Genomic DNA, 27,939 nt, shown 5'->3' on the forward strand with positions numbered 1-27,939 from the left:
TAGACCATCTGGTGGCCTGACTCCTCACATAGCTCTATCTGTCTCCACTTCTGATGCACTGTATTTCTGGTACTGCAGGGCTCTATTGTCTTGATTTACTTTATATTTTCAAGTGACTTTGAGATAAATAATTCAATATTTTTTTAACTTGTTTATGTTTTTCATATTAATGTCGAACATTTTAAAGTATTTTAATTTTATATTTACATTTTTTTGTTGATTCCTGATCTTACTGTGGGTCTTAAAGATTAAAATATCACTGCACTTTTTAATAAAAAGCAAATTAACCATACTGTAGGAGTATTTCTTATCACTGCTATTTTCTCTCCTTGCAAATTTCAAATTTCACGTCAGTTTAGTTCTATTGGTAATAAGGAGCCATGAGCTTCCTCTGGGTGATTTTGCTTTTTACAGGAGAAAACGGCCAAGAAATCTCCAAACTAATGAATATCTTGTTTTTTTTTTTGTTGTTGTTGTTATTAAATAAATTCATTACTTCCATAAAAAGCACAGGATCTGCTTCAGATTTTTAATGAGTGTAGTTGTTTGAAGTTATGAAGCCTGGTTAAAAGCTACAATCCATTTCTAAACTAAATTTTTACTTTTTTTTTTAACATATTGGTGTTAACATGCCTATCTCTTCTTTACTTTTTTATAACACCGAAAGGGCCAAAATTAAACAACCACAGTTATTATCAAAACAAAATGCCTCCACAATTTATAAACCTTTTTTTTTTTTTTTCTTTCAGAGAAGGCTAAATTGTACATGTAATTAAATGATATCCTTGTAAAACAAAATGGAAAATGTATTTCAATAAAGGAATTTCTGAAACCTTTTCTTACCCACTCACACTGCATCCAGACCCTACTATTAGCAGGTTCTTTCAGTACTGCATGCATTTAGCCATATCCAACTTTCTAATAACTGGTTGACTTTCATGTCCCTGGAAATTGGCATTTTTACAGTATTAGGATGCATCTTCCAAAATTCCCAGTGCTGAGATGGTAAATTTACATATCAGATGGTTTGAACAAATTCCCACTAAACAGGATTGTTCAGGAAAGGTGAGAAAAGTGAAAAAAGCTGTCTGCAAATTCTTCACATCTCTTTGTATTACAGTGACAGACAGTTTGGACCAAATGATGGAAAAATCTTTTGCTCTCCCATTTTACTGCTATAATCTATAGCAGACAAATGGGATGTAATCATCATCCACTCACTATCTGCATCCAGACAGCACTCAGGAATATGTCTGACGGCTTCTGTCTTGGGAAACAAATTACTTTCCAAAAAAGTCTGAAGGGCTATAGGAAGTTCACAAAAGGCTCATTATGGTTAAATTAAATAATTACATTTGTTTGATTTGACTAAAGCCAAATGTTCATTCTCTGTAATTTCCTGTGAGCTCTTGTGTGTCACTGAAACATGCAACATCTGCTGGGGAAAAAGACGATGTTACAGCCAAGTGTCCTAGTGTCTATGTGTATGCAAAAAAAAAAAAAACATGAGTGATTTTTAAGTATATATAGTTTAATATATTCCTATGTTGAAAATGAACATACAGTATATAGGCATTACTTCATATAGACATTATTAACTCTATAGAAGTTAAGTGGAATGAAAAGCTTATTTTAACTTAATTACCAAGGCAAGAAATAAATAAAAATCTAAAGCTATTGATTCCTGTTCAGTGAAAAAAAAATTTTTTAAACAAAAATACATATTCTATCCAGCTTACATAAATAAAAGAATCAGATTTAAGCTCCAGTGAATCTAAATGTTTAATTCTCTAGACCAAAACATAGATTAAAAATTATTCCTATATGTCAAACTGGCATAACATAAACCCAGACATCTCTTTATGATGTTACATATTTCTGTCTTGAAATGCTGCAGCTCCAGGACAATGGAATCCTGGTCACATTACATCCCCTTTAAGAGCAAGAGTGTTGTCTCATTGTAATAAATCTGTCAGTGTCTCCTGCAGGGAGTGCATTGCTTTTAAAGCAAATTAGACGAGTTGATTTGATTGGCAATGATTGATGCCAGTCCCCAGGACCGCCCATAGATGATGCATTTTTCCTAAAGACACAATCTCCAAATCTGCCATGTAATCTTTTTCTTAAATATTGCATACGGTTGTCTGAGTTTCATAGTTAAAATTACAAAAGCATTGTTGTTCAACTAAAATCGTTAACTGATTGGAATTTTAGGTGACTGACCAAAATAGTGTATAATGAAATAGCCCAGAAAGATTGGATGGAGAAAATATATAGTAATATTACCAGATTTGCTTTTATTAAAACCTTTACCTGTAGTTCTATTTAATGATTTTCCAGTGGGAAAGTAAACATTAGCCTAAGTTTTTGTCAAGTCATGGCTTTTGAAAACCTTTGGCAACGTTTTTTAGAGCTACTGAGAAAATGTTTACCAAAACACTGCCTTGTATTTACAACCATTCATCTTCAATTATAACCATTATCTGCATGTAAGCCTTAGATTTAATGGTGTTGTCATCTCATGATTATACTGCTTTACAGAAGTAGTTTTCAAACCTGCATGGCTGTAAGCACCTGCAACCCTTTTCAGATATTAAAAAATGGACAACATGAATACACTTTTTGTTGGTCTATCTTATAAAAACATGATAAAAACTACATTCAGCATCACAGACTAGAACTAAGCAGCCAAAACCATCCTGGCTTGTGTTTACCTCTGTAATTCAATTCTAAGTACAATCATTTGCATTTTGAAAAGAATTTACTTGGCCACTAAATAAAAGCTAGTTTGGGTGTCCACTTTAGAAACCGTGACCTAAAAAGAAATAAACCTGGTTTCATTTCACAGTGCAATCTTCAGGCAGAGCTCCAAAAACTCACTGGGGGTTACAATTTCAGTACAATCTGTCTAAGCCACTGCAGGCAGAGACAACAGAGCTAATGCCTGTTTCTTGACTTTATGTGTGTGCTGTGGGGATAGTATTCCTAATGGGAAAGTCACAGCCTCATGAGAATCCCTTATACTTGTCTATTGAAAATAAAAGCCATTTAAAGCCTTGTGCACCTGAAGAAACTGGGTATACTTGACTTGGCTTAAAGCATAATGTGGGAATTTTTGTTTGGAAAAAGAAGGTAGTGTATTCTGGTAATATTGATAATCCTCCTGAAGGTTATCTGTGTGTTTAAAAATGTGTTTTTTGTTTCAAATTTTCACTGAATTCAGTGTAGGTCCATTATCCTTGATGCACAGATTAATCTAAAAATAATAGAACATCATAGTCTGAGAAGAAAGTGAAACGCAGACATCATATAGATGCAGTTAACAGAGAGAAATATGTATGCATTTCTTGTAATTTTGATGATTATAGGTTATAGATGATGAAAACTTGAATTTTAATTTTGACAAAAAAAAGGAAAATACTATAAACTTGTGGTTTCACAACATTATAAAGCTAATAATTAAAAGCACCTGTAAATTATCTTACCATGATAAATGGTAATTCAGTCTGAGTAAGTGAGCAACAAAATTAGCAGGGGAAGAGTGTTTACTTCACAGATGTTCACAAGACAGTTATTGACACTGTTTAAGGAGGTTAAGCCAAACAAAGGTCACACCTAAAAAAGCTAGTATTTCACTAAATGCTCTACCCAAGCTTGTAAAAAATGGATTGGCCCCCCATCAACATTAAAGAAACCAAAACCTTGAGAAAATTGTAAAGCAAAACTTATTGAATAATTTGGTGCAGCTCACAAGGAGTGGACTGATGCTTTAGTGAGTGCATTAGCAGCCACTAGGCAAAGATGATTCTTATTCAATGGCTACAAGCATGTTACCAGGCTAAGGAGAGGAAAACAAAACCTCTTATGAAGCACGTCTAATATCCTATTCTTAGTAAAAGTAAAGTTTGCATTTAATTTGGTACGTAAGGTCCTAGAGTCTGGAGGATGGGATGTGATTCCCAGAATATACATTACTAAAAGTCCAGTGGAAAATTTCTACAATCACTGATGTTTTTTGGCGTTGGTCTGCTCTGCTTTCTGAAAACCACCATAAACAAGGAAACTTCATAGCACTCTATGCTTCCTTCTGCTGACAAGTTTGGAGAGTGTGTTTGCAATGTCCAGCCATATTTCCACCTGACTGAACACGAAAGGTACCCAAACTTAGTTCATTGGTGTTACTAGGCTTGATTTTTATTTTTTTAATTTCTTTATTTAATCAGGGACAACACACAAAAAACATTAATCTAAGAAAGAAGAGATGCCATGTGCCAGGTTATAGCAAAAATGTTACTTTCCACCCGCAGTCCTTGGACAAGTTGATATTATACTTGCAAAAATTTTGTAAATGTATACAGAATAATGCATGTAAGCGTCACTTCACATCATAAAAGCACTTTCCACTCTCACTTACTCACAGTTTAAAGCGCTCACATGAAATAGGATCGGCCATCAAACTGGCCTTAACCGAAGTCAGTAGACAAACTTTGGGATAATGTCAAGAGGCAGACAAGAGAGATCAGATCTAACAATGCAGATGACTTGGAGGCCACTATCTAAGAAACAATGTTTTCCATTACACCTCAGCAGTGCCAAAGACTGATCGTCTCTATGATATGCCACATTTAAGCAGTAATTCATGGGGAGGAGGCCATATCAAGTATTTGGTGTATTAGAAATAACCATACTTTTAATAATACTAAACTTACTGTTAAAAACACACTTTTTGAAAGACCTTATCTCATACCAATGTTTTATTTTGTGCACTGACATTTGAGATCTGTTTCTGCATAAGCTATAATCATCAGAAACAAATGGGATATACAATTGAAATGTCTAACTCAGTGCCTAATGAATTTATAAAATGAGTTTCACTTTATGCAATAAGCTAAGGAATCATAGTAACTCTACAAAACGTTCTAATTATCATGATGTATATGTATATATGTCTGCCCTTTTTTCTGTTCTCTTTTTTTCTTTTTTTTTTAAATATTTATTCAAAAAAAGTGTTGAAGATCAGATGGTAGCTTGTCTTACAGTCAGGCCTGTTCAGACATATTCTTTGACCTGGGTTATTGGATAAAATTACTTTGTTATTAAGCTTTTGACACAGAGGTAGACACCATTTAAGAACTGCACTGCACAAAAATGTTCAGAAAATAAGTAAAAATTTCTAAAATATAAGTGTATTTACCCTTAATTTGAGTAGGAAAATACGATTACCTGCCAATGTTTTAAGCATTTTACAATTAAAATATAATTGTTATTATGTACTTGAAAGAAGAGATTGCAGTTGCTTTTTTTTCTTATTTTAAATGTAAATTGTCTTATCCCATTGGCAAAGTGACTCTCTTATCTGCTCAATTCAAGAAAAAATGCACTTATTTTAAGAAAATTGACTTACTTAGATTTACATTTTTTGCAGTGTGTGATATGGGACTTCTGGACATTTTAAACTAATGCTTTTGCGAGTCTAACTTTACCAAAAAAGCCTCAGTTGCAGCCAGTTATCAGCAAAATTAGGATAGAGCTAAGATGGTCCATGCAATTGGAATCAGCAAAATGTGCTATGACCTCACATACTTTTTGTACTCAGTCCAGGGTGATGAAAAAAAATTTGATTTAAAAATAATTAATAGCCCTCCAGCAAAAGAAAATTGCAAACAGAGGCCAGAATGCTATATTGGAAACTTCACAGGGGGACTGTAATGAAAAGTTCTGCAGCCAAGGTTCAAGTTAAGTCTCCCACAGTTTTTCTAATCTTGTCTGGTCTTTTTTCAGTTTATTTTCCTCTAACAACTAAAAACCTCACACACTTTTTTCAACCCAGCACTGACAACCGCTTGTAATGAGTGAATCCTAAGCATGTATGTTACATTTCAGTATGGTTTCTCTCTACCCTAGGCAGTGTAATGTACACCCAGACCATGCCACCATCTAAAAGAAGCATTCGAGTCTGGACTAGTCAATTTTCTAAATTATTATAATGTAATTGGGCAGTTAATGTGCATTCTCATATTTCATGTAGATTTTTGAGAAGAAATATCCAGGTTTGAGGCCACATCACTTCTAAGTAGGCAATTACAACAAATTGCTTCTAGTAATAGGGAAATATGGTTGGCTGTGATAAGTTCCATATGGACTTTTTCCTTTTTACATTCTGTCACTCAGAATGAACTTCCAATGGAATTTTTTCTTTTTCTTGTAGTGAGGAAATAGCAGAGCTGCAATAGTATAGCATTGGGATAAAACTTTGCTTTTTCTGTCTATATTTTTGGCAAGCCATATATATATATATATATATATATATACATATATATATATATATATGTATATATATATATATATACATTTGTGTGCGTGTCATTGTGAAGTGTTTACACAAGCATAGTAGAGTTCTTTTAATTCTAAACCCTGATAAAAAAGACTTTTAAACTTGAGACTGACCAGGTTTAGCCAGTTGACGTATTTCAAAAGGTTTACATCTTTTATGTCTAATTGAGTTTTAATTAAGACTGTATGTTAGTGGCAATAAGGAGCTGGAAAATTTATGTTTATTATTGGGTTTTGAAGAAGAAAGCATTTATAAAGAGCTCTTCAAAATATAAGAAATGAAATATTAGAGAGAAATAAGTCTAACCATTACATAGACTACAGCCAGATTGTTGGAGTTTTCATTTTAAAAAGCTGCAGTCTTGAACATTTAATTGAGTAACAGATTTAAGAATTTACAAACTGAAATTTTGACAAAGTTTTAATATTAAGCAATAACTTAGATGAAACTCTATGGTAAGCATAATATGTACTGTCAACTACGATAGATTGCTCTCCTATTGGTTACCATTAATATTTCAAGTAAAAACGATATCCCAAAACTAGAAACTTAGATATAAAGACTCAGCCAAAAAACATCTCATGGAAAAGCAATGCTTGTAAACACAAAAAAATAATAATATTGATGGAGTGATTGACTGAACTTGCTGGCTAGAAATCCTCCTCTACTAAGTCTGACAAGCCGTTATAGCTTGACTATCCTGTCTAAACAAAAATCAATTTCTACTTTTGTAAGTGGTTACGTAGATTATTCACTGAGAAAGAATGTAAGATGATGAAAGCCCAACATCTCCCTATAGAACCCTTCTGCAAAATTATGATTTATGTATTTATAACGATTTAAAAATAGTAAGGCAGGGATGTCAATCCCTCTATTGACACAAAAATATAACAGTATAGACTGGCTCAAAACAAATAATTTCCATTTTACTTTACTTAGTTAAAATATAAAATGCAAATGCTATCAATTTAAGCTCAAAAAAGTAGAAAAAAGTAAACTCTCCTTCTCCTCTATTTCTTCTTTTTTTCTTACTTAAGCACAGGAGCAATTTGAAACCCTCCATACTCTGACAGTAAAGTATGTGGGACCATGTAATGTCCATGACCAATAATGCAACAGGAATGTGTTGTGAGGAAATCAAGGAATTTGTCATGGGGAGTGAAAGCTGAATGTGTGGCAGGAAACTGATGGACTGTTAAACATGCCTTTACAGTGAAATTGAATTCACTCCCTTGTCTCAAATGGACATTCACACACAAGATCCATTACCTTTTCTAAACATATAAGTCTATACTGTGTGTAATATCCAGTAATTTAATGTTTAGACGAGTTTAAAATAATATATTTTCAGTTGTTTCATTTCACATTTTAAACTGCAGTTGTGGAGACCTGGAGCAGGAAGACTAATAAGAGAATGTTGTGGCTTTTACAAAAGTATTGTTCAACAAAGGAGCTGTATTGCATACAAATGCAAAATACGTTGTAACATCATAATATGAATTATAATGTTACTTAAGTGAGGAGCTGCTTTTGGCCTTTTATGATTCCAGCACGACAGGTGGCTGCAGAAAACAATCAGAGTCACAGATGGAGGAAGTGAAGGCTGCATCTGGAGGAAAGGATGGTAAAACGATAACTTGACTACAGCCGCTGGCCTCAGTAATTATGTGTCCTTTTATTTACAAATATGGCTTCTCAGAAGAAGCCATAAAAAATGTGTTTTTAAAAAAATAAAACAAAAGACAAATGAAAGATCTCACACATGTTTTTTTCTAAGTTTACATGCTGTGTTGAGTGTAAAAAATAACACATGTTAAAAGAGTATACATTGTTTTTTGCAATTTTTTGGCACAATTATTTTCAGGGAAGGGAAATAAAAACAAAGGATGTCAAAATGAGAGACAAATAAAAGCTTAAACAAACAAAGTCTAATGTTGAGAAAAGAAAAAGCTGCACTGAGACAGCAAAAGCAACATGGTGACAGAATATAATATGATGCCCATGAGATGACAAGGGAAATAAAAATAAATCAAAACGTGCACCCCTCTAAAGAGCAGAATTGCAGAGAAACAGATGGCGTGTTCAGCTGGTGCTTGGACCCAGGTTTTTTTTTATCCACTACACATTAATTTGTTGGCTGCAGAACTGGGGAGCTTCATGTAGCCGGTTTATGTCTCCTCTCCAGCTTTAGATTTGCCAGAGTTGCTTCAAAACAAAAATCTTAGTTTGCCGTGAGACGTAACTGTGAGGGACATGCATCTGTATCTTGTTTTTGTTTGAAATTTTTTCCAGTCTTATGTTTCAACTTCTTGAAATCTTTGTTGTATGGTTCCTTCTCAGAAAAAAAAAATACATCATGTTAAAGACTAAAGCTATCCTTTCACACAAAATAGACATCTGTATATAGCAGGGTTTGCCAAAGTTGGCCCTCCAGGGCCACCATCCTGCAGATTTTTAGAGGTTTTCTTGCTTCAGCACAGCTTATTTACATCAATAGCTGATTAACAGGCTTTTGCTGAACTACAATCATCAGAATCCACTGTGCTGAAGCAGGAAAACCTCTGAAACGTGCAGGAAAGTAGCCCTGGACGGCTGCCCTGATATAGACAGACATGAATAATCTGTCACCATACAAGATTTTGGTCATTTTTTTTTTCCAAATACAGCCCTTGATTGCATTTCATTAGCTGAGTAAACAAGACAAAAAATTAAAATCAAGTCTTTAATCAAATTGATTAATTTAAACACAAAATGCAACATATATATTTCCACTATTGTGTGTCTGTTATGTTTTTTAAGACATGATATGAATATTTAACAGTTTTTATTCACTTTGCTAGTATACATACTATAGTAGCTTAATCTGGCTATTAAACTGTGGCACCGTCCTTGAGGAAGGCATCAGTTAGGCTTCTGCCATCAGCAACTCCCATTATAAATCTTATAGTTGAAACTGATTTTTAGTGCTTAGTCCTGTTTCTCTGCCAGGCATTAATATAGGCTCAGCTTTGACTGTGACTAACAGTATCTGCTCTCTTTCATCCTGTTTCAAATGAAAACTGCATGGGAGTTCACCCACTTGACTGTGTCTTGCGTAGACGGAGTAACCTACATCATGGAACTTTGCCACCACTACTTTTTCTAACATGGAAGGTTTTTTTTTAATCGGTTTTTACTCTCCTTTTACATGTCTGCTTTTATATCCTCAAAGTTTTTCTTCTGCACTGTTGCTGCATACATGGAATGCTGCAGAGTTAATGACACGATGCAAGCAAATATCTACTGTTGCCACATGCTCATCCGGGGGGGGGGGGATCCTTCTAAGTCAATGACTTGATGAAATCAATACGGTTTCTATGGATAACAAAACTTTATACAAATCTGTCTTTATGATTTGATTAAATTGTCTCTTTAAACTGCATGGGATGACATGTGTTGTGAATTGGTGCTTCATAAAATACACAGAATTTCATAAAATTTTATTAAATGTGTCACTGCAGATTCACTGAGTGCATGCATTTATTTATAAGAAATACCGTTGCCATACAGGGATTAGCAAAACAAATTTTACTTGTGAATTCTTTAGCTTTCCATGGATCTATGACATGGTGACTGGTGGCTGCATGCTACTTGTCATTACAGCTATAGGTGCAAAGAGATGCTGACACCACTCAGAGAATTGTGCGAGAGAGGGATTTTTTTTCTATCTGCCTACTCCTGACATATACATGATGCACACACACTCAGCAACTTAAGCAGACAGTGATAAAAATTAGAATAAAATAAAATATAAACAACAACCTGCAGCTGCATGCTTGTAGAGAACAACAACATGCCCACAAACACAAAAATAAGCATGCCGGCTTAAATTTATGCTCACACATCTGGGATGACTATGGGATCTCAGGCACCTCGCCAAGGTAAATAGAGGAAACTGCCAGCAATGACATTTTTTGACTTTAAGATAGGCTTTTCAAGGTGACAGCTATCACTTGGTGTTGAAGGAGGTTGCGCATTGGTTCTGTTTAACAATCCCAGCATTGTTGTTTGGAATTCAAGGATGTCGCTGAGTGTGTGTGAAAGCATGCATGTGTGTCAGTCAACCGTATTTAGGAGGAGAAGATGCTGAAGCCTACACTGCCAGGAAAACCTCAACTTCTAAAATGACGGCATCAGAAAACTGAACTACTTGTTGGTTGATTCTTATTTATTTTCTGAAGTAATGTAGATTTTGGATGCAATTGCATTACTAATTTATTTTCTAAGGCTATAAATGTGTCCTTGAGACAAACAGCTCCTTAAAAAATTGGCACAACTTTGTAAGGAAAAGAAGTTGAGCATTGCCTTTTCATTTGAGTGTTTTCTTTATAGTTCTGGCAATTATGTGAAATTTCATATGAAAAGTCTTTATGAAAGGCCAAAATCCTTTTTCTTTATGAAAAATCATTGTTTTAAGAGCACAATACAGCTAAAGTCATTCAGCTCTACAACCTTTCCTTCATAGTTCCTATTCTAAAATCAGAATTTTTTTATGGCTTTATTTTTGGATTTGGGTGACAGTGGTGTAGGGTGCAGGAGTTCACCCTGCCACTATAGGGTTGCTGGTTCCTACCCTGACTCAGTCTGTCTCTGTTTCATCAATAAGTGTCCTTGGGCCAGTGAAGTGTCTGGCCCAAGGACACTTATTGATGATGTTAGTGTTACCCATGGGCAGTTGTGGCTGCGATGTAGCTTGCCATCATCAGTGTATGAATATGGGCATTAATGGGTGAAGGGCTGAAAGTAGCATAAAGCGCTTTGAAGTCCCCTGACTTGAAAAGGCACTACAAAAATGCATAAACGCCATTTACCATTATGTTTCTACATATGTTAGTCCATCAAAACTTGTGTTTCATGAGGGTTTTGATGTAAAAAAATGACATGCTGTTACATTTCATTATAATTTAGAAGGCGTGCCTCATGCCCATTTGTTTGTTAAAATAAAGGTTAGAATAATTTTCTTTTGCAGCAGGACTCAATATGTTGCATTTGGCAAGATGTTACTGTGCATTTTACTCAAAAGGATATGAAATTTACACATTCCATCAAGTAGGCACAGTTTTATCAGCTGAAGCTATCAGAAAAAACACTCCTTTCAGGTAAGATAAGACAGGTAGTCTTTATCAATGCACGCAAAGTATCTGCATAGGGTTGCATTACATCAGATAGCATCATTATAGGGTTATTGATGATGTGAATATTTTACACTTAAGCAATGGTAACCTCTTAATGCTTGGTAATAATGTGTGCCAGTCTGTCTAAACTTGTAGTCATATTAATTTGCTACATAAAAATATACGTAGAGGTAATGCTGTGGTTTATTTAAGTTAATTTGTTTAATCATGTATCTTAAGGAGGGTTTGAACATAAACTATAAAAAAACATTAATGTTACTTATATATTATAGAATTGTTCATCAGTGCCATTGTGGAAATGCTGCAGTGTTTTGTTGTCTTTTATTCAATAAATTATTTGTCTTTGGTCATACTTTGCTTTTCTGTGTGTGGATGGCTATTTTGTACATCTTACCCACTGTACCTCCAATTAACAGAGAGGTAAGTTGGAAAATATCTGCAGTAAAGGGGTACATATGTAGGTTAAAAAGAAATAATGAAAATATGAGCATGTGAGGGTGAACTCTTGCCAAGCTTGGCTTGGCAAAGATTATTCATAATCAAATGTTATTTGTGGAAAATGTTCCAAACAAACAAACAGAAAAAAAAAAACTGTTGATTGCTTCTCACAAAATTTCCAAGACAAGGTAAAACTCTACGTTTTCCCACTGTGCCTCCATCATATACCCCAAGATATTTCCCCTAGTTCCTCTTTTTATTTTACAGCTGCTCACTCTCCCTATTCCGCGGTTGGAGATTCCCTCCCTCTTTATTTTCTACTTTCCTTTCCTCCGCCTGCAGAGGCTACCCAATAAAGGATGTTGTTAATATCATTAGGCAGACTTCCTGTCCGGCCAAGCGCCCAGCCCACTCCCTTACAGCCATAATCAAGCGTGCACACTGACTATCAAAGTAGACATTGCTAATAAACTACCACAGTGGACCAGAAAAATACACAAAAGTACGGTCCTTCGGAGAAAATATTGTCGGGTGAGGGCAGTTAAATAAAAGCCTATGCTATGGGTGGATGGGGCTATCGTTCAGGGGGTTTGTCCAGACACCACTAATAAAGTGAACTCCAAAGGCAGGCCTAGTCTAATGCAAATCTCCCACTTAAGTATAACAAATTAATTAAGGCTGAGAGATATGTACATAACTAGACATGGTTAATGAAGTGGGCTTTGAGCAGAGGCAAATGCTGTCAGTTTAGAAGGTTTGAATTAAGTGGAGGAAAGTAAGGGTAGTTGTAGCTTCCAGTTGTGCAGCAGTCATCAGTTGTAAACCGTCCATAAAACTGTGAAGCATATTGTAAGTTGAATAGTTTAAAGTGGCTATCTCCTGACAATTCAAAGCTAAGATAAATAGATTATGACACGAATATTGTGTAAGGGGTTATATGAAAGGGAATACAACATTTAAAGAGGCAAAAGAGGGATGGGATGCTTAATATGTGGGTTTATATTTATTTTTTATTTCTTTATTTTTTCTTACTTGCTTTGATTCTGTTTTATCTTGCTGTATTTTAATCATGTAAAGCACTTTGCATTGTCTTTGTACTGAATTGTGCTATACAAATAAATTTGCCTTGCCTTGCCTTCTATATATATATATATATATATATATTAAAAATCATATTGAGTTTAATATTGGTTTATTATTGTCTCACAACACTGCTCTTTTATTTATTCTGTGTAAAACTCTTTTCTTCCATGGGTAATTAAAGTGCTCTATTAATAAATCTGGTATGATATGGTATGTTTATGGTGGTGTGGCCTAGCTACAGTTCAAACAATATGTGGATTATATGATAGCGCTCTAATATTTGCTCTTATTGTCATATAGCCTTAAAGATAAAGGCATATTTATGCTATTATTGGACGTGTTGTAATTTTATATCAGTTAATATGGTAGTCTAAAAAATAAACAGTTTTTCACTTAAAAAAGGCTGCATACAGTATAGTTAGTTTAACACAAAAGCCAAAAGCTTTTCAACAGAAGATGTATAAACCAAATACGTCAATGTAATTTTTTTTTTTTTTTTTTGCTTCCTTTGAGTGTATTTAAAGGAACCTATGCATAATATGTGGTGACTATGGAGTTCCATCTGTCATGCTTTATTTATCGCTTTCCATGTGTACAGTAATGGAAATAGAAGGGGAGATATTGATTAGGGTTTAGACATCAGGCTTTAATAGATTAAAAGCCCTCAGCTCTGAAACAGGCACTCACCCGTTCACATGCACAGTCATGAAGAAAAGCAGCAGTATATGCAGACAATGGAAGTCATATATTTGGACAGGTGTGGACAGGGACGGGCATGAACAATAACACAATTTACAGAATGCAGCTTCATTAATTTGAACAAAAACACTCAACATATAAGAGACATCTTCTTTGCAGACAGCATTGCCGGAGGCAAAACCCCAAGCCTTTCATCAAGCCATACATATTTCATAACTGCGATAGAAAAATATATCTGAAAAAATTCTTAAACCAGAAATGGATTAATGGTCGCTGTTATAAAATAGGCGCCCCATGCTGACTTCCCAACTGATGGAAAATTTATGGATTCCTTGTATGCTGTATTATTAATAATCTGCCTCAGTATAAGATAGATAAACATTTCCTGTGCACAAGTGATGGTGACAGCAGGTCTTTTATTTGAGTAAAATAGACACAAATATTATAATAAATTAGTAGTGTAATGTTTCAGCTAACATAAATAAAGTGTTACTCTTCAACTCTGTAACGGACAAAATCAATTTAAGTTGCTTCATTTCAGAAAGAGGGAAATAAAGTCACAGTGTATGTAGATATCTATTTTCACAAGAACATTTTTCAAGTCACTTAAACTTGTCTTAACTCCTTGATTAATATTTCTAAAAGCAAATGGATCTAAGACTGTTTATATGGTCAACATATGTACTTCTATTAAAGTCTCAAACACATCGATTTATGTTTTCACCCGCATTCCCTTAGCTGCTTGAGTTAACGCTCTTGGTATTCATTATTTCTGGTATTCCTCAATTCTACCAGAGTAGGAGCATTCTTTCTTGTAGTAAATCTTATTTTCTCTCCTTTGCCTGACCTCCTATTATCCTCAAAGAGTGATCGCAGTCTGATGATAGCCACAGCTGACCTCTTCTTGTCACACTTCTTAAATTATCAGCCTTTCCCTCAGTTCCAGGGTGATGGTTGCACTCTAACTCACTTTCCTCATTTCCCACGTTTCACTTAGAAATGCAATCTGAAAAGAAGTTTTCTTTTCCCTTCATTTCTTCTGCCTTTAGATATGCTTTTGGACAAAAATCGGGAGCATGTTTTACCGCAAAGCGTTTCAAATCATTTGTAATTCCATTTCCTTACACCTTAAAAGAATAGGATACAGCACTTTTAAAGGAACTGGTGAACATAAACAAATTTAAGAGTCTGAACTTAAAATAATCTAAACTGGAGTGCTCTCAACTTTGCAAGAAGAATAAAACAGGCAAACTGTTCTGACTCTGTCTAAACTAGTCAGTTGTTTTTTTTTTTTACTGTCTCACATTGGCCATAAGATTAGGAAATTCCATGCAATGGAGATAGAAATAGTAAAGATAAATGTTATTGCTTTATTATGACTGTAATAACAGATTATTTTTCTATTTTAACTTGATAGTCTTTCTCTTCGTTCTTTAACTATAAAATTTCCATTTTCAATAAACAAGATGGAGTAAATTAGTAAGCAAAATAAATTAAAAGGCAACTAAATTCAAAGGTGAGAGAAAACATTACTAAGATCCAGATGCACATCAGCTGCATTGCAAGAAATATGGAAACTTCCCTTCATTCAAGTTTAGTTTACATTTCCCCCAAAGTCTTACATTAATATTGCAAAACAATTCAAAATAAACTTTGTCTTTTACCAAAAAGCAGAACTTTATCCCACAATAGCACACAGAACTTGAACAATTCAAAAGAATTGAAAAAAGGTCAAGATAAATGTCATATTGTGAGGCAGTGGGGTGTTTTTGATAAGCTTCTTAATATCTATTATCTTTAACATTTAGCTACAAGTTTTGAGGGAAATTTTAAAGTAAAACATGTATTTGATATGAAAATAAACTTTTTAGGAAAAAAAATAACCACAGATGAACTGAAGTCACATTAAATTTTAATCTGTATTACATAGTTGCCTAAAGTACAGTGACAGTTTGAGAAAACGTCTCAATGTTGCAATAACCCTTTACCTAAAAATGTACCATTTTCAACTTTATTTGTAAAGGCCAGCTGCTGCACATAGAACTAAAAAAAAAAATTAAAAACACATCCCTCTCCACTAAGGACCTTTCTACACAGAGATGTTTTCTGTGACCAACATGATCTGGCTTCTGCTTCCCTTCTGTATGACTTCTTGATAAATTAGCTCATTCATTCAATCATTTAAACAAACTCATAGACAGAGTTTTCTCCTGCTTCTTAATCTAAACTTAAGACACAAATAACATTAATGAACATTTTTTAAGCATCTTGGTACTGTGCAGCATTCTCGTTTTTACAAAACAGGCATTGCTTGAGGTGTAGCTAGTTGCACACCATAAACAAGTATTTGGATTAGGTTCACATTTGCAAAATAACTGTATGCATAGGATGCAAATAACAATGAAAAATATAATAATTTAAAATAATTTCTGCTCTTATATTTGGTAATGTTATAAATAATAATGATAAGTAGAATAAAATTGATTGAAAATGTTAACCAAATATGATTAATCTAGTTTGGGCTATCACATTGAATATCATAAGGCACCAATTTCCTTAGAGTTCAAAGATCATTAAAGGTAAAGCTTAGCAAAGCATTTTTTATTTTAAACTTAATAAACTGCAAGTACAAACTGAACCCATATGTGTGGCTTTGTGTGCTCATAAAAGAAAATATTAAAAAACAAACAAAAACATTTACTATGATTGCTTTTAATGTACTTTATTGCAGTGTGTGGGTGCATGTTTGCATCTGTAGTGAGTGGTTAGCTGACTTATAGTCCAGACATCCTGGTGGACAGACAAACAAGAAGTAAAACAAATCATGTATCTACAGTAATTGTCCCTGAATCCTAATGAGTTTCTCCTACAATATATTTCTATATTGCATGTATACAACTCTAGGTTGCACCACTGCCTGGAGGCTGTTTTGTTGGATGTGTTCCTCATGGCGCATTCATACTCAAACACACTATATGCTTATATTAGACAAATCTGTTTTATAAACTGAATGTAGCTGAATTTTATTCCTGAATGCAATTACAAGTGTTGGTCTCTAACATATGCAAGAACAGTGTGGGGTAGTTGTTAAGGTTTTTCTTCTTAAGCTAGTGTGTATCAGGTCAAAGGCATAATTTTACAAGAGGCTGAGGGATAAATCATTTTCTCAATTTTTTCTCCTTTTTTTTACCTTATGAAATTGAGGAGGAACATATCAGCACATCTCCTGGACAACAAGAACACATAAGGGTTGAGACAGCTCTGTATAAACAAAACATATCAATTTGAAAGTGCAACATATATTTACTTATAATTTGCTTGTAAAATGTAGGGAGAATGGCCGATATAAAGTGAGTTAACATTGAAAATCTTAAAATTTCGGTAAAATGCATTGAAAATGTTAATTTCAAGTCTTATTGGAGGACAGAAAATGACCTAATTTATTTTGTAAGATTAAAAAATATGTATATTTTGATGGCAAAAATCAAGGACAATGTATTTGCAAAAAAGAGTCCTGCACCATAATATGCTGAAAAAAAGAAAATGCTTCTGTAAGAAATTCATAAAAAACACTCACTGAGTGAAAGAAACATTTTTTTTTTTGTTACAACAAAACCCAAGAACATCAATCATAATACAGGGACTTAAATGTTTTACTTTTAAACTTAACTTGATTAAAGTTTCCCTTAGCTTTTGAATCTTTTAAAACATATAAACTTAAATTACAGTGGGTAACATCTGTATCTTTCAAGGGCTCGTCTAATTGGTCAACATGAAGTGTACCTCCACGTTAAAGTATCTTTGCTGAATGACTGGATATAAATCGCATGCTTCTTTGTTAGGGGTACGCAAGTGATCCAAAACGGTAACTTTTTTGATAAAGGATTAAAGGTTTGCTTGAATAAAAACGTGCAAAATTAATTGGGCATGCAAAAGCTACAGCCTCCAAGTTTTATAGAAGCAGAATACTTTTTATAAACTATATATGTTTTTTTTTCATCTTTAATTAAAGAAAGTAAAAATTAATTCTCGATTCAATAAAATGAAATCTGTTTTTCACCTTAAGGTTGTCCTGGCCATTTTTAATAGACATTATCTTTAGGAAATGAAAAAATGGCCTTGATTGATAGTGACACCTGTAATAATGCAGATTGCTTAATTGTCTGGGCAAATACATCAAAAAAGCAGAGGGTAGGAAATCTACAAGGTAACTTAAGGTAATCTCAACTTTGCATGAAGAATAAAACAGGCGAACTGTTCTGACTCTGTCTAAACTAGTCAGTTGTTTTTTTTTTTACTGTCTCACATTGGCCATAAGATAAATAAATTCCATGCAATGGAGATAGAAATAGTAAAGGTAAATGTTATTGCTTTATTATGACTGTAATAACAGATTCTTTTTCTATTTTAACTTGATAGTTTTTCTCTTCGTTCTTTAACTATAAAATTTCCATTTTCAATAAACAAGATGGAGTAAATTAGTAAGCAAAATAAATTAAAAGGCAACTAAATTCAAAGGTGAGAGAAAACATTACTAAGATCCAGAAACACATCTGCTGCATTGCAAAATGTATGGAAACTTCCCTTCGTTCAAGCTTAGTTTACATTTCCCCCAAAGTCTTACATTTATTTTGCAAAACAATTCAAAATAAACTTTGTCTTTTAACAAAAAGTAGAACATTATCTCACAATAGCATACAGAACTTGAAGAATTCAAAAGAATTGAAAAAAAGGTCAAGATAAATGTCATATTGTGGGGCAGTGGGGTGTTTTTGATAAGCTTCTTAATATCTAATATCTTTAATATTTAGCTAAATATTTTTTGGGAAATTTAAAAAGTAAAACACATATTTCATATGAAAATAAACTTCCAGAAGCCATTCAGCTGTGTTTCTGTCTTCTAGGAAAAGTAGTCTTCTAGGAAAAGGTTTTGATAATTTTTACATTTCACACAAACAGAATAGATACTTTCTATTCTCCTCTGCATGCACCTTATCCACAAAGCGATCTTACCTGCCATCTGTGCGCAGTGTTGCTCTTCTCTCTTACCCTTTCAAAATGAAAGCAAGCAGCAAACACCAAAGCATCATTTAAATAGAGTGATCCCTCCCATTTTGCACCTGTCGTCAATTATTCATTAAATCTTAGTTTTTGTCACCAACTTCATGTGCAGATTTTTCTTTGCACAAGTAATTTAGCCCTCATTTGGGATCTTGGTGGATCATGGCAATAATTTATTGTTATACAGTACATTAAACCATAAGTAATGACACAAATATTATTTTTCATGTTATAATATGTTTAATGTTTAAATAATTCTGTGTGTGGGGTCCTACAGATAGCTGAAATAATTACAAAGCCTCGCTTTAAGCACTTTCAAGAGCTTAGAGTTTATAGACGAAGGGTTACAAAGTATATATGTTGGAAATGTGTGTGAGGCAGCCTAATTGGGGCCAAATTTTAACAAATCGTGTCATGTTTTCACACCTTCGGGTGCAGTTAGATGTAAGCACACAGCGAGTGGCATTTCTAACCAAAGACACAGAGAGAATAAGGTAGAAAAAGCGTGGGAGCTGCGCTTCACCAGAGAGGATTGTTGGCTTTTTAATGTCTCTCTGTTTTGAGGCCTTTTCGCATCCAAAGCTCTCACCTGCATTTGTTTCCAGGGAGGCACGTAAAATGTCTCTGTTTTGTGTCAATTTGCAGGAAAATGCGCTCATCAAAGATATCTTGTCATATCAGACAGAAGAAAATATATTGACTTTACCAAAGTGGTGTTTTCAGCCTAAAATGAACATTCACTTATCATTAAAGAAAGGTGAAAGCTAGTGAGGTTAAAGTCAATAAATTGCAAAAAATATTTAAACCAAAGAAGCATTTTTTATTTTTTATTTTTTTAATGGAAGTTAATTTGAATTACTTCAGCTATTCAGTCTACATGTAGTAACTTTCTTATTAGTTTAATTCATCCAAGATGGTGAGTGGATATATCATGTTATACTTTATCATTGGTTTCTGAATCATATTATAGACAGAATATTTGGGCAGATGGATTCTAGTACTGTGATGAATTGATATCAATCTTATAAACACCATCATCTTAGTTATAAAGCTAATGGAAAAATATCAAGGCCACTTAAAATCAGTGTCAACATACTTCACTTAAATCAGATTAGAGATTCCTTTAGCTAAATCCAAACTGATGTTAGAGTAAAATATATTAACTTTTGATCAGAAACAATGCGAGTTAAAGCTCAGTAATCAAAATGACCAAAATGTTTAACCTTACAGCAGAAAAACCATCCTATCCATTAACCATCCATTAAGACAGACAATTACAGGTCTTCAGTAGTTTCTAAATCACTCGCTTGACAGTGGTTTGCCATTTTGATACTGAGATATTTACTTGGCTTAACATTAGGATGATGTTTAGAGGTTTGTGATAATTAATTTCATTGAAATACTCCCTGCCAGCTAAATAGAAACCGATAAATGTATGGAAGTATGTATGTATGTATGGATGGTGGATGGACAGACAGACGGACGGATGGATGTATCAATCGATCCATGGACGGCCACATGGATGGATGGTGTATTCTGAAAAAGGTGTTCTGATGTAAGGCTTAGAAACTTTTTTGACCCCATCTATATTTGTTGCCTTTGTCTGTACAAAAGAATTGGATTATGGACTCCCTTCTCCTACTCTGATCAGCCCTGTTCTTAGACGTGTGTTGGGGAATGTTTGTCATATGTACACATTGTCATAAAGGCAGCCTGAAGCTTGTTAGAGCTAATAGGAGGATGGATGCAGCCTGTGTTGCAATCTGGGAGAAAAACACACATTGCAGTTCACAGATCACTGTATGCAAATTTGGGTCCCTCCATGGTAAATTGACATGTGGCAGGAGACAATGGTGGAGCCCACAAGACAACTACTCTATCCATTGTTACAATAAGGTAAAAATCTGACATGCAACAGAAAGATAAACTGGTTTAAAAGTGTTGTGTATATTTTATTATTGCTGTTCTTCATTTAAGGTCTTGAAAATCAGTTCCCAAGTCTTTTTTTTTTTAATACTATAATTAAAAAAACTTTTATTTTGTTTGTTTTCTGGATATTTTTTTCTTTGCATAACCGAAACTTTTGGGATAATAAAAAAACAAAACAAAGAAAAGCAAAAACAAATTTAGAATCAATGCCAAAATGTCTAGACTGCTTTTAGCAGTCTGAAAAATCAATATACCGTACAGTTTACAGGCATCTTTGTGTGCTGCTTGGTATACAAACATATGGGCACACAGATGCTCCTCATATACCCAGAAGCACATCCATTTTGGGGGGGTGGGGTCTGTGTTACTCACACTATGCATTGCACATGCACACACCTGTCTCATCCCTTTAACTGATGCTTCCAAAGCAGCGCTGGCTGGAGATGCACACCGAGCAATAGATCCAGACTGGAAACACATTCTGCTTGTTTTTCCGGTCACATGCAGTCTGTCACCCTGAGTGCTCATCTTTCAGCATGTACTTCTATGTGCATTTGGTTTTTTTTTTCTAACTTTTTCACCTTCTGCCGATTCCTCATTACCATCCATTTGCCTGTCCTATGTAATATTCTTCCCAGTGCCACTTTAAAATGTCTCCCTCTCTTCTGCTTGTCTTCCTGTCTGGCTTTCCCTCCCTCCCCGAACTCTTTCTGTCAGTCTTTCTACTTGCACACCCTCCTCCTTTTCTTTCCCCTGTCCCTTCAACCCTCCTATCAATCCCCCCCGACTCCACCACCAACTAGGCATGAAAACGGTGCTCCATTAGGAGCACTGGGGCTAAGCCCAGTCTGACACACACCGCTTTGATCACCCGTGAGCTGGGCTAAACACCCCACTAAACCCCAAGTCTGAGGAAGGGGAGGTGAGAACGGGGGTGGAGTGGGGTGCATGTTTAGAGAAAAGCAACAGTAGTTGGCGTCAGAGAGAAAAGGGACCAAGGAGATTAAAACTTGTGAACAAGAAAAGGGAAACACTAAGATGTAAATTTAGGGACCTGTTTAACAATACCCTTGCTTTTTTTCCGTTTTTTTGGGGGGGGGAATCTTGTTTCCATCACTACACTCTCTGAACTGTGCATTCAAACAGTGTTTTTCTCCTTCCCTGTTATCAAACGTGCCACATCTGAATACTAATCATTAACAAATCTCTGCAAATGCACAGAAGCTTGAAGAAGATGAGGGAAGCTTCTAATGTGAAAACAAAGCAAGCTGAGATGGCTGGACATTAGAAACTAAAATTACACTTTTTTTTTAAATAAAAGTGCAAAATTACAGTTCACTCTAGCAACTTTGTCACTAAGATCATATCATAAAGATAAAAGTCAGCGCAAGGTTATCCACATTTTGCATTTAAGTAATCGTTTGTGACTCTTTGTCACAACCTGAATTAATGACTTAATATGTTGTCCAACTACCTTTTCAGGGTAGTAGAAAGTGAAAATCAACAAGTAACAGTAGTTGAAGAAGAAAAAGAAACATTTATGAAAGATTTCAATATTAAGACAACAAAAACACCAAACCAGAAATAGTAAAAAGACAAAAAAATTTCAATTTTTTTTCTCCCAAGGAGTGAAGAGAAAAGGGATTTCCGCTCACTGCTAATCAATCAGGCTGTGATAATGGCTCCCATGCCTAGCCGTCAACTGGAAGGGTCAAGGCATCCCGTGACCCAGTGCCCAGGGCCGAGGGGCCAAAGCTTCTCTCAGAATAGCACCCCAGGACGGACTCCCTGGGCTAATTGTCCGAGCCAGTGTCAGCCTTTTCAATGCCCCCCACCCCAGCCCTCCCCTCCTTCCACTTTCTCTGTCATTTCTCTCTCTTTCTTCTCCCCCTCACTCCCTACCCCTCCTGCCCTCCTCACAGCTCCGCAAGCTTCTCCGTTCTGGTCAATCTACACCAACTACATCAGCATGTAAGAGCTAGTTTGTTGAAGAAAAAAAAAAAGACCACTTACAGCTTTGGCAACACAGACAAATTGAAAGTGGCTGAAGAGAGGGGAGGGAAGTTAATGCTATTACAGAAACAGGAACGAAGAGTAAGAAACTGGACAGCATGTCAGGGGAAGATCAGAGAAGGAGCAAACAAAACAAAAAAGACTGAACAGTGAGGGAAGAAAGAGAGATAAGAACAATGGAAAGAAATAAAGGATATAGAATACAGAGGGACCTGAGGGACGTGCTTTCGTCTCATTATCCATTGGGCAGGCTATCCACTTCCATCTCGATTGCTATAGGTTTTAGCAAATCTGCCCAACATCATCCTGACAGAGTAGGATTCTGCATCCAGCATGCAAAGGACAGAACACACATGTACAACAAAGCGCAAGAGTCCAAAGCAGACTCTACTCCAGCTCAGTGAAAAGGCATTCCTGTCATTCCAATCGCACACTGCTAATTAACCTCATTAGAGACAACAGACAGAAGGAGAGAGTGATGAGGAGGTAGTCCGGGGTTACTGTAGCAGCACATCTCTGCTGACTTCTATCAGCATTCTATCATCTTCCTTGGATCTCCCCTCACTTCCTTCAATCAAACTAACTTTCCCTCTCAGTCTTTGTCAGGATCTCAGCCAAAAACTGCTGAAGTGGAGCAAAGTTCCCCCCAAAATAATGCAAGCATTACAAGATGACAATTAAAATGAGTTACTCACAGGGAAGCGTTTGCTTTTTCTGTATTTTCTTTATTTCCTGATCTGTCACTCCTCTTCTCCAGTGGGGAATGGGAGTGTGCTATCCCGGCGAGTGTGTAGTGTCAGTCCGATAAAGGGAAGTTGCCTTCTGCAGGCGTGAGCATGTGTCAGTGTGTGCGTGGAGCAAGACAGAGAGAGCGTATGTGCCTGTCTCTGTGCCTTGCACTGCTCTGACTGAAAGAGTCGATGCTGTTTTAAACAGGCTGCTCTCCCCATGTGACCAGCCCAGCCACAGGCAGGAATACATTACAGAGGCACACACACACACTAACTCTCTCTCCCCTTCTTTTCTCTCTCTCTTTCACTCTTAAACATACACACACCATGTCCACATTGCACCCCCTAGCCACCACTGAGGGTAGTGGAGAGAGCAGCCCTCCCAAACAGCACACACACACACACGGACAGATAAAAAATTTGCATAACAGCAGACATTCGAACATATGAAAGCCATTGTAGTCAGCTTGTAGTGTATGTAGAACTGTCTTCACATACAAAAAAAAAAAACATAAAATCAGGGTCAGATTTAGTTTCAGATTTAGCAAGTTTATTTGCACAGACAACAAATTCAACCTCAAACTGGTTTACATTTGCACTGTATGACAGCATGTTTGTTTAATGTAAAGAGAACTGAAATAGTTTTATATATATATATATATATATATATATATATATATATATATATATATATATATATATATATATATATATATATATATATATATATGTATATATATAAATCGTATATGTATTTGATTTTAGTGTTTTTACCTAGGGGGAAGAGATGACATAAATTGTTAGGCATTCATAGCACATAACGAGCATTTGGATTAACACCTAAAAGTCCAATTGAGCTTTTATTTTCAAATAAGGCTTATCCAAATGTATTATTTTCTAAATAATGTTGAGAAAGGTAAAAATACCTACATGTCTTGTGCTGTCTTCATACTTCCGTTTTGAGGTTATGCACAGTTAGGTTCTAAGTAATTAATCTTTACTTTAAAGATACAAATAACTAATTAAAAAATATATATATTTTGTCTTACATTAATCATTTTTAAAACTTTTGTATGTTTCCAATGGTTTGATGAAATTATGTTGTAAAGCATCCTTAGCATTGCCTAGGAAACTCCAACACAACATTTCTTGAATTAGAAGATTACTTTATACATAAATCTAGCAGGGGTGTAGGGCATTAATATTTCGAGGCTTAACTATACATTGCTCCTCTGAGTATACTTAGCATTCAAAATAAAACCATATTTTACAATCTGGTTTATTAACCTTCTTTAAATCTAAAAGGAGCACCACATTAACTTAAAACAAACCTGCACTAGATAAATATTCAAAAATAATCCATCTTTTATTCTTTTCAAACAACCACATATGTGGTTGTCATAGCAAATACTATTAGATATAGTTTTCTTTTCATAGGACTCCACCATGATCATAGAACAGCATAATCCTTATTGCTTACTAATGCTTTACACATTGCTAAGATTGTTGAGTTTAAGCTCGTTTTGATTATGTCTCTATCTGAATAGTATAACTTCTATTCCCCACCTGGATATTATGCATTTATGTTAGTGTGATTGGTTTGAAGAGATTGTGGAGGTTCTTGGCGAATATTTGAAAAGACCTGCCCTCTCCACTCTTTAAAAAAAAAATGCACATGCACAACCCTGTACCTGCTCCTGTGAGGGAACATCTATTAAACACCTGCAAGGGCATGCACAAGCCCATTTTCCTCATGCACTCTCTGTTGGAAATTTGCTCTTTGCATCACTCATACAAGCTTACTTTCTAAAAGAAGATTTGCAAATGTCTACTATATCAGGCTCACCACCGCTAAGTTAAAATTGGGCAATCACATTGGACGGCCTATGATTGATCCTGTCTTAATATTATTCAATTATTATTGCTGTACCCTAGTGGTCAGGTCTCCCTTTAAAACTATAGTAAACACAAAGAACTACATGGGTAAATATTCTTAAATGAGACAAAATAAAAAAAATTAATAAAATAAACAAAATTAATGCCACTTTATCCAAGGTCCTGTATATACCTGTAGTCTGTTACCTCCATGATTTAGGCTCATCCAAGTTGGCTGTTGTGATGTATCGCACCTGGAAGCGCTGACCTTTTCAGTAATGAAAACCTTTTAAAGGTGGCCTTCTACTTCAAGAAATATAGCCCAAATGGAGCTCTTACATCTTACAAAAAATGAAACATACATTGGAGAAGAGAACTTTTAAAAGCCAAAACTGATATAATCTAAAGACTATGAAGTCATTATATGAAACAGCAAACTGAGAGATGTCTGTTGTTGTTTTTTTGTTTTTTCTCCAGACTGCACAAACAGTCAACTATATTAAGAATGCTGCACTTACTGTAAATTCCACAGTTCTTTTAAAGTTTTAATTTATAAAATGTGTCTTTTAGATACATATGATATCACATTTCACTGTCTTCACTTTTTTCCAGTCTTTTACTAAGATGAGCTAAACTAACTCGCCCTAGAAGGTGAATTAGGGCTTATCAGGATTTTGGATAAATATTACTAGCCTGGTAGTGTTGGCTTCTGTGACTCCAAACCATTTTTTTCCCAGGTGGCTAAATGACAACCACAGGGCAGATCTGTAGATGTGTAGCGTGGAGCATACTGGAGTACCAGAATTATTTTATAAGCTGGAGGGGTTCACTTGACAGATGTTATTTATACATTGGACAGTAAGGCGGACAACACTGTAACTAAAGATGGATGATCTTGATTATTAGATTAGTTAGCTTATTCTCAAAATCCACTTGTGTAGACTTTATATAAAAAAGAATAGCCTATATATTCTTAGACAGGTTCAATGATTTGTGTTGCATAGTTGTTCCTAACTTTTTATTTTGAGTCTTTTTCACGCGAACTTTAGTAAAGAGCTTAGTAGTCCCAGGTCTGTTCACACTGATGCACATGTAAAGACAGAATATCCATTTTGAAGTCTTGAGACTACTATTAACAGATTTCTTCTCACACAAAAATGTCGACCAACCTCAGCTCCATGCTTATTTCTGGAATGAGATATCAAGTGTGACATTTGTTACTGCCAGTTACAGACTTTACATGGGTGCTATCTCTGCCACAATTTTGGCAAGTCAGGGTGCAACATTGTGTCCTATGACAACTCAAAAGGTTTTACTTCAATAGAAATCTTTCTTATAGATCAATTCAGAAAAAGAGAGATTGACAACTTTCCCTTTTTCAGAATGACAACCAGCATTTACTGGGGAGACCAATCTAGCATTGTGAAAGAGAAGAGTGACAGACATAATAGTGGTGCTGTACAACAGGGTAAGATTTCTGAGACAATAACTTCACAGCACAACATAGGGTTGCTGTGAAGTAATTAACAGGAGTCAAACTCTCCTTGTGATGATTTTTTTAGACAGAATTTGTAAAATACCACTTGACAGCAAAAGCATCTCTTAAGTAAGTCTGGTTAACTTTGAAAAAATCTTCAAATTTGTAATTCCAGGATGTATGTAAGACAGTTTATAAAAAATGCCAGATTATAATAAAGAAAAAAGTAGGTCATACAAAATCTAAACACTTTTCATAAGATTAGATTGATTAAATCAGTTAAAAAGGCAGTTAAAAAGGAGCTATGCGATTCTATTCTAATAATTTAGAGCAACATATTGCAACTTTTGACCCAAGAATTAGCCTAATTTAAGATATATTCAATGATTTTACAATTCAATATAAGGCACTAACGCATGTTCTGCCTATGTAATTTGAGAGGTTCAGATCCGTCACTGAGTGACCCGTGACCTTGAGCACTGTTTTAACACAGTCCGAACTTCCCCTAAACACGACCAAAGCTAACTGACTAAAAGTTGTTGCTATGGCATATATTTGATTCACTGAGCAGTGAAGCATTCTTGCTCCCACAGATATGCAGCTCACTAAATATTTTCTATCTTTTTTTTTTTTTTACCATTTTTTGTAAACCGTGAAGATGGTTGTGCATGAAAATTCCAGTAGATCAGCAGTCTCTGAAGTACTCCAACCAGCCCATCTAGCACCAACAAACAAGCCAAGTTCAAAGCCACTTCAATCACCTTTCTTCCTCATTCTGATGCTGGATTTTATTTGCAACCCATCATCTTGAAAATACATAATTGTCTAGATGCAATGAGTTGCTGGCATGTGATTGACTGATTAGAAATTTGCATTAACAAGCAGTTTGACGAATGTAACTAACAAAGCGGATGGTGAGTGTATGTTCAAAGAAGGTTTAAACCTAACAAAGCATCATTGTAACCAGATCTTGACAGCCAAAGTACAACAGTTGTAACTTGAAAAACAAGAAATATAGGTAGTTATATAACACATTTTGACAAACCACACTAGAGGTAGCAGACCGAGCCAAATCGTTCTCAAAACGGTTGTAAGATGGTATGTAGTTAAAACACGGCGATTCCA

General features: G+C 35.1%; 1 protein-coding gene across 2 annotated transcripts in view; it reads right to left on the reverse strand.

Annotated features, from left to right (window-relative positions):
* cntfr (ciliary neurotrophic factor receptor) overlaps positions 1-23,674 on the reverse strand; it is a 281,027-nt gene extending 257,353 nt beyond the window's left edge. The window contains exon 1 of one of the 2 annotated variants that reach the window (XM_038268292.1): positions 23,427-23,674. The gene's annotated coding sequence lies outside the window, so the exon portion shown is untranslated. The remainder of the gene's footprint in view (positions 1-23,426) is intronic. The other variant, XM_038268291.1, reaches the window with a different exon arrangement.
* Positions 23,675-27,939: the final 4,265 nt, after the last annotated feature.

Source organism: Cyprinodon tularosa, unplaced genomic scaffold (genome assembly GCF_016077235.1).
Source record: "Cyprinodon tularosa strain WSP-4 unplaced genomic scaffold, ASM1607723v1 ctg7, whole genome shotgun sequence".
NCBI lineage: Eukaryota > Metazoa > Chordata > Actinopteri > Cyprinodontiformes > Cyprinodontidae > Cyprinodon > Cyprinodon tularosa.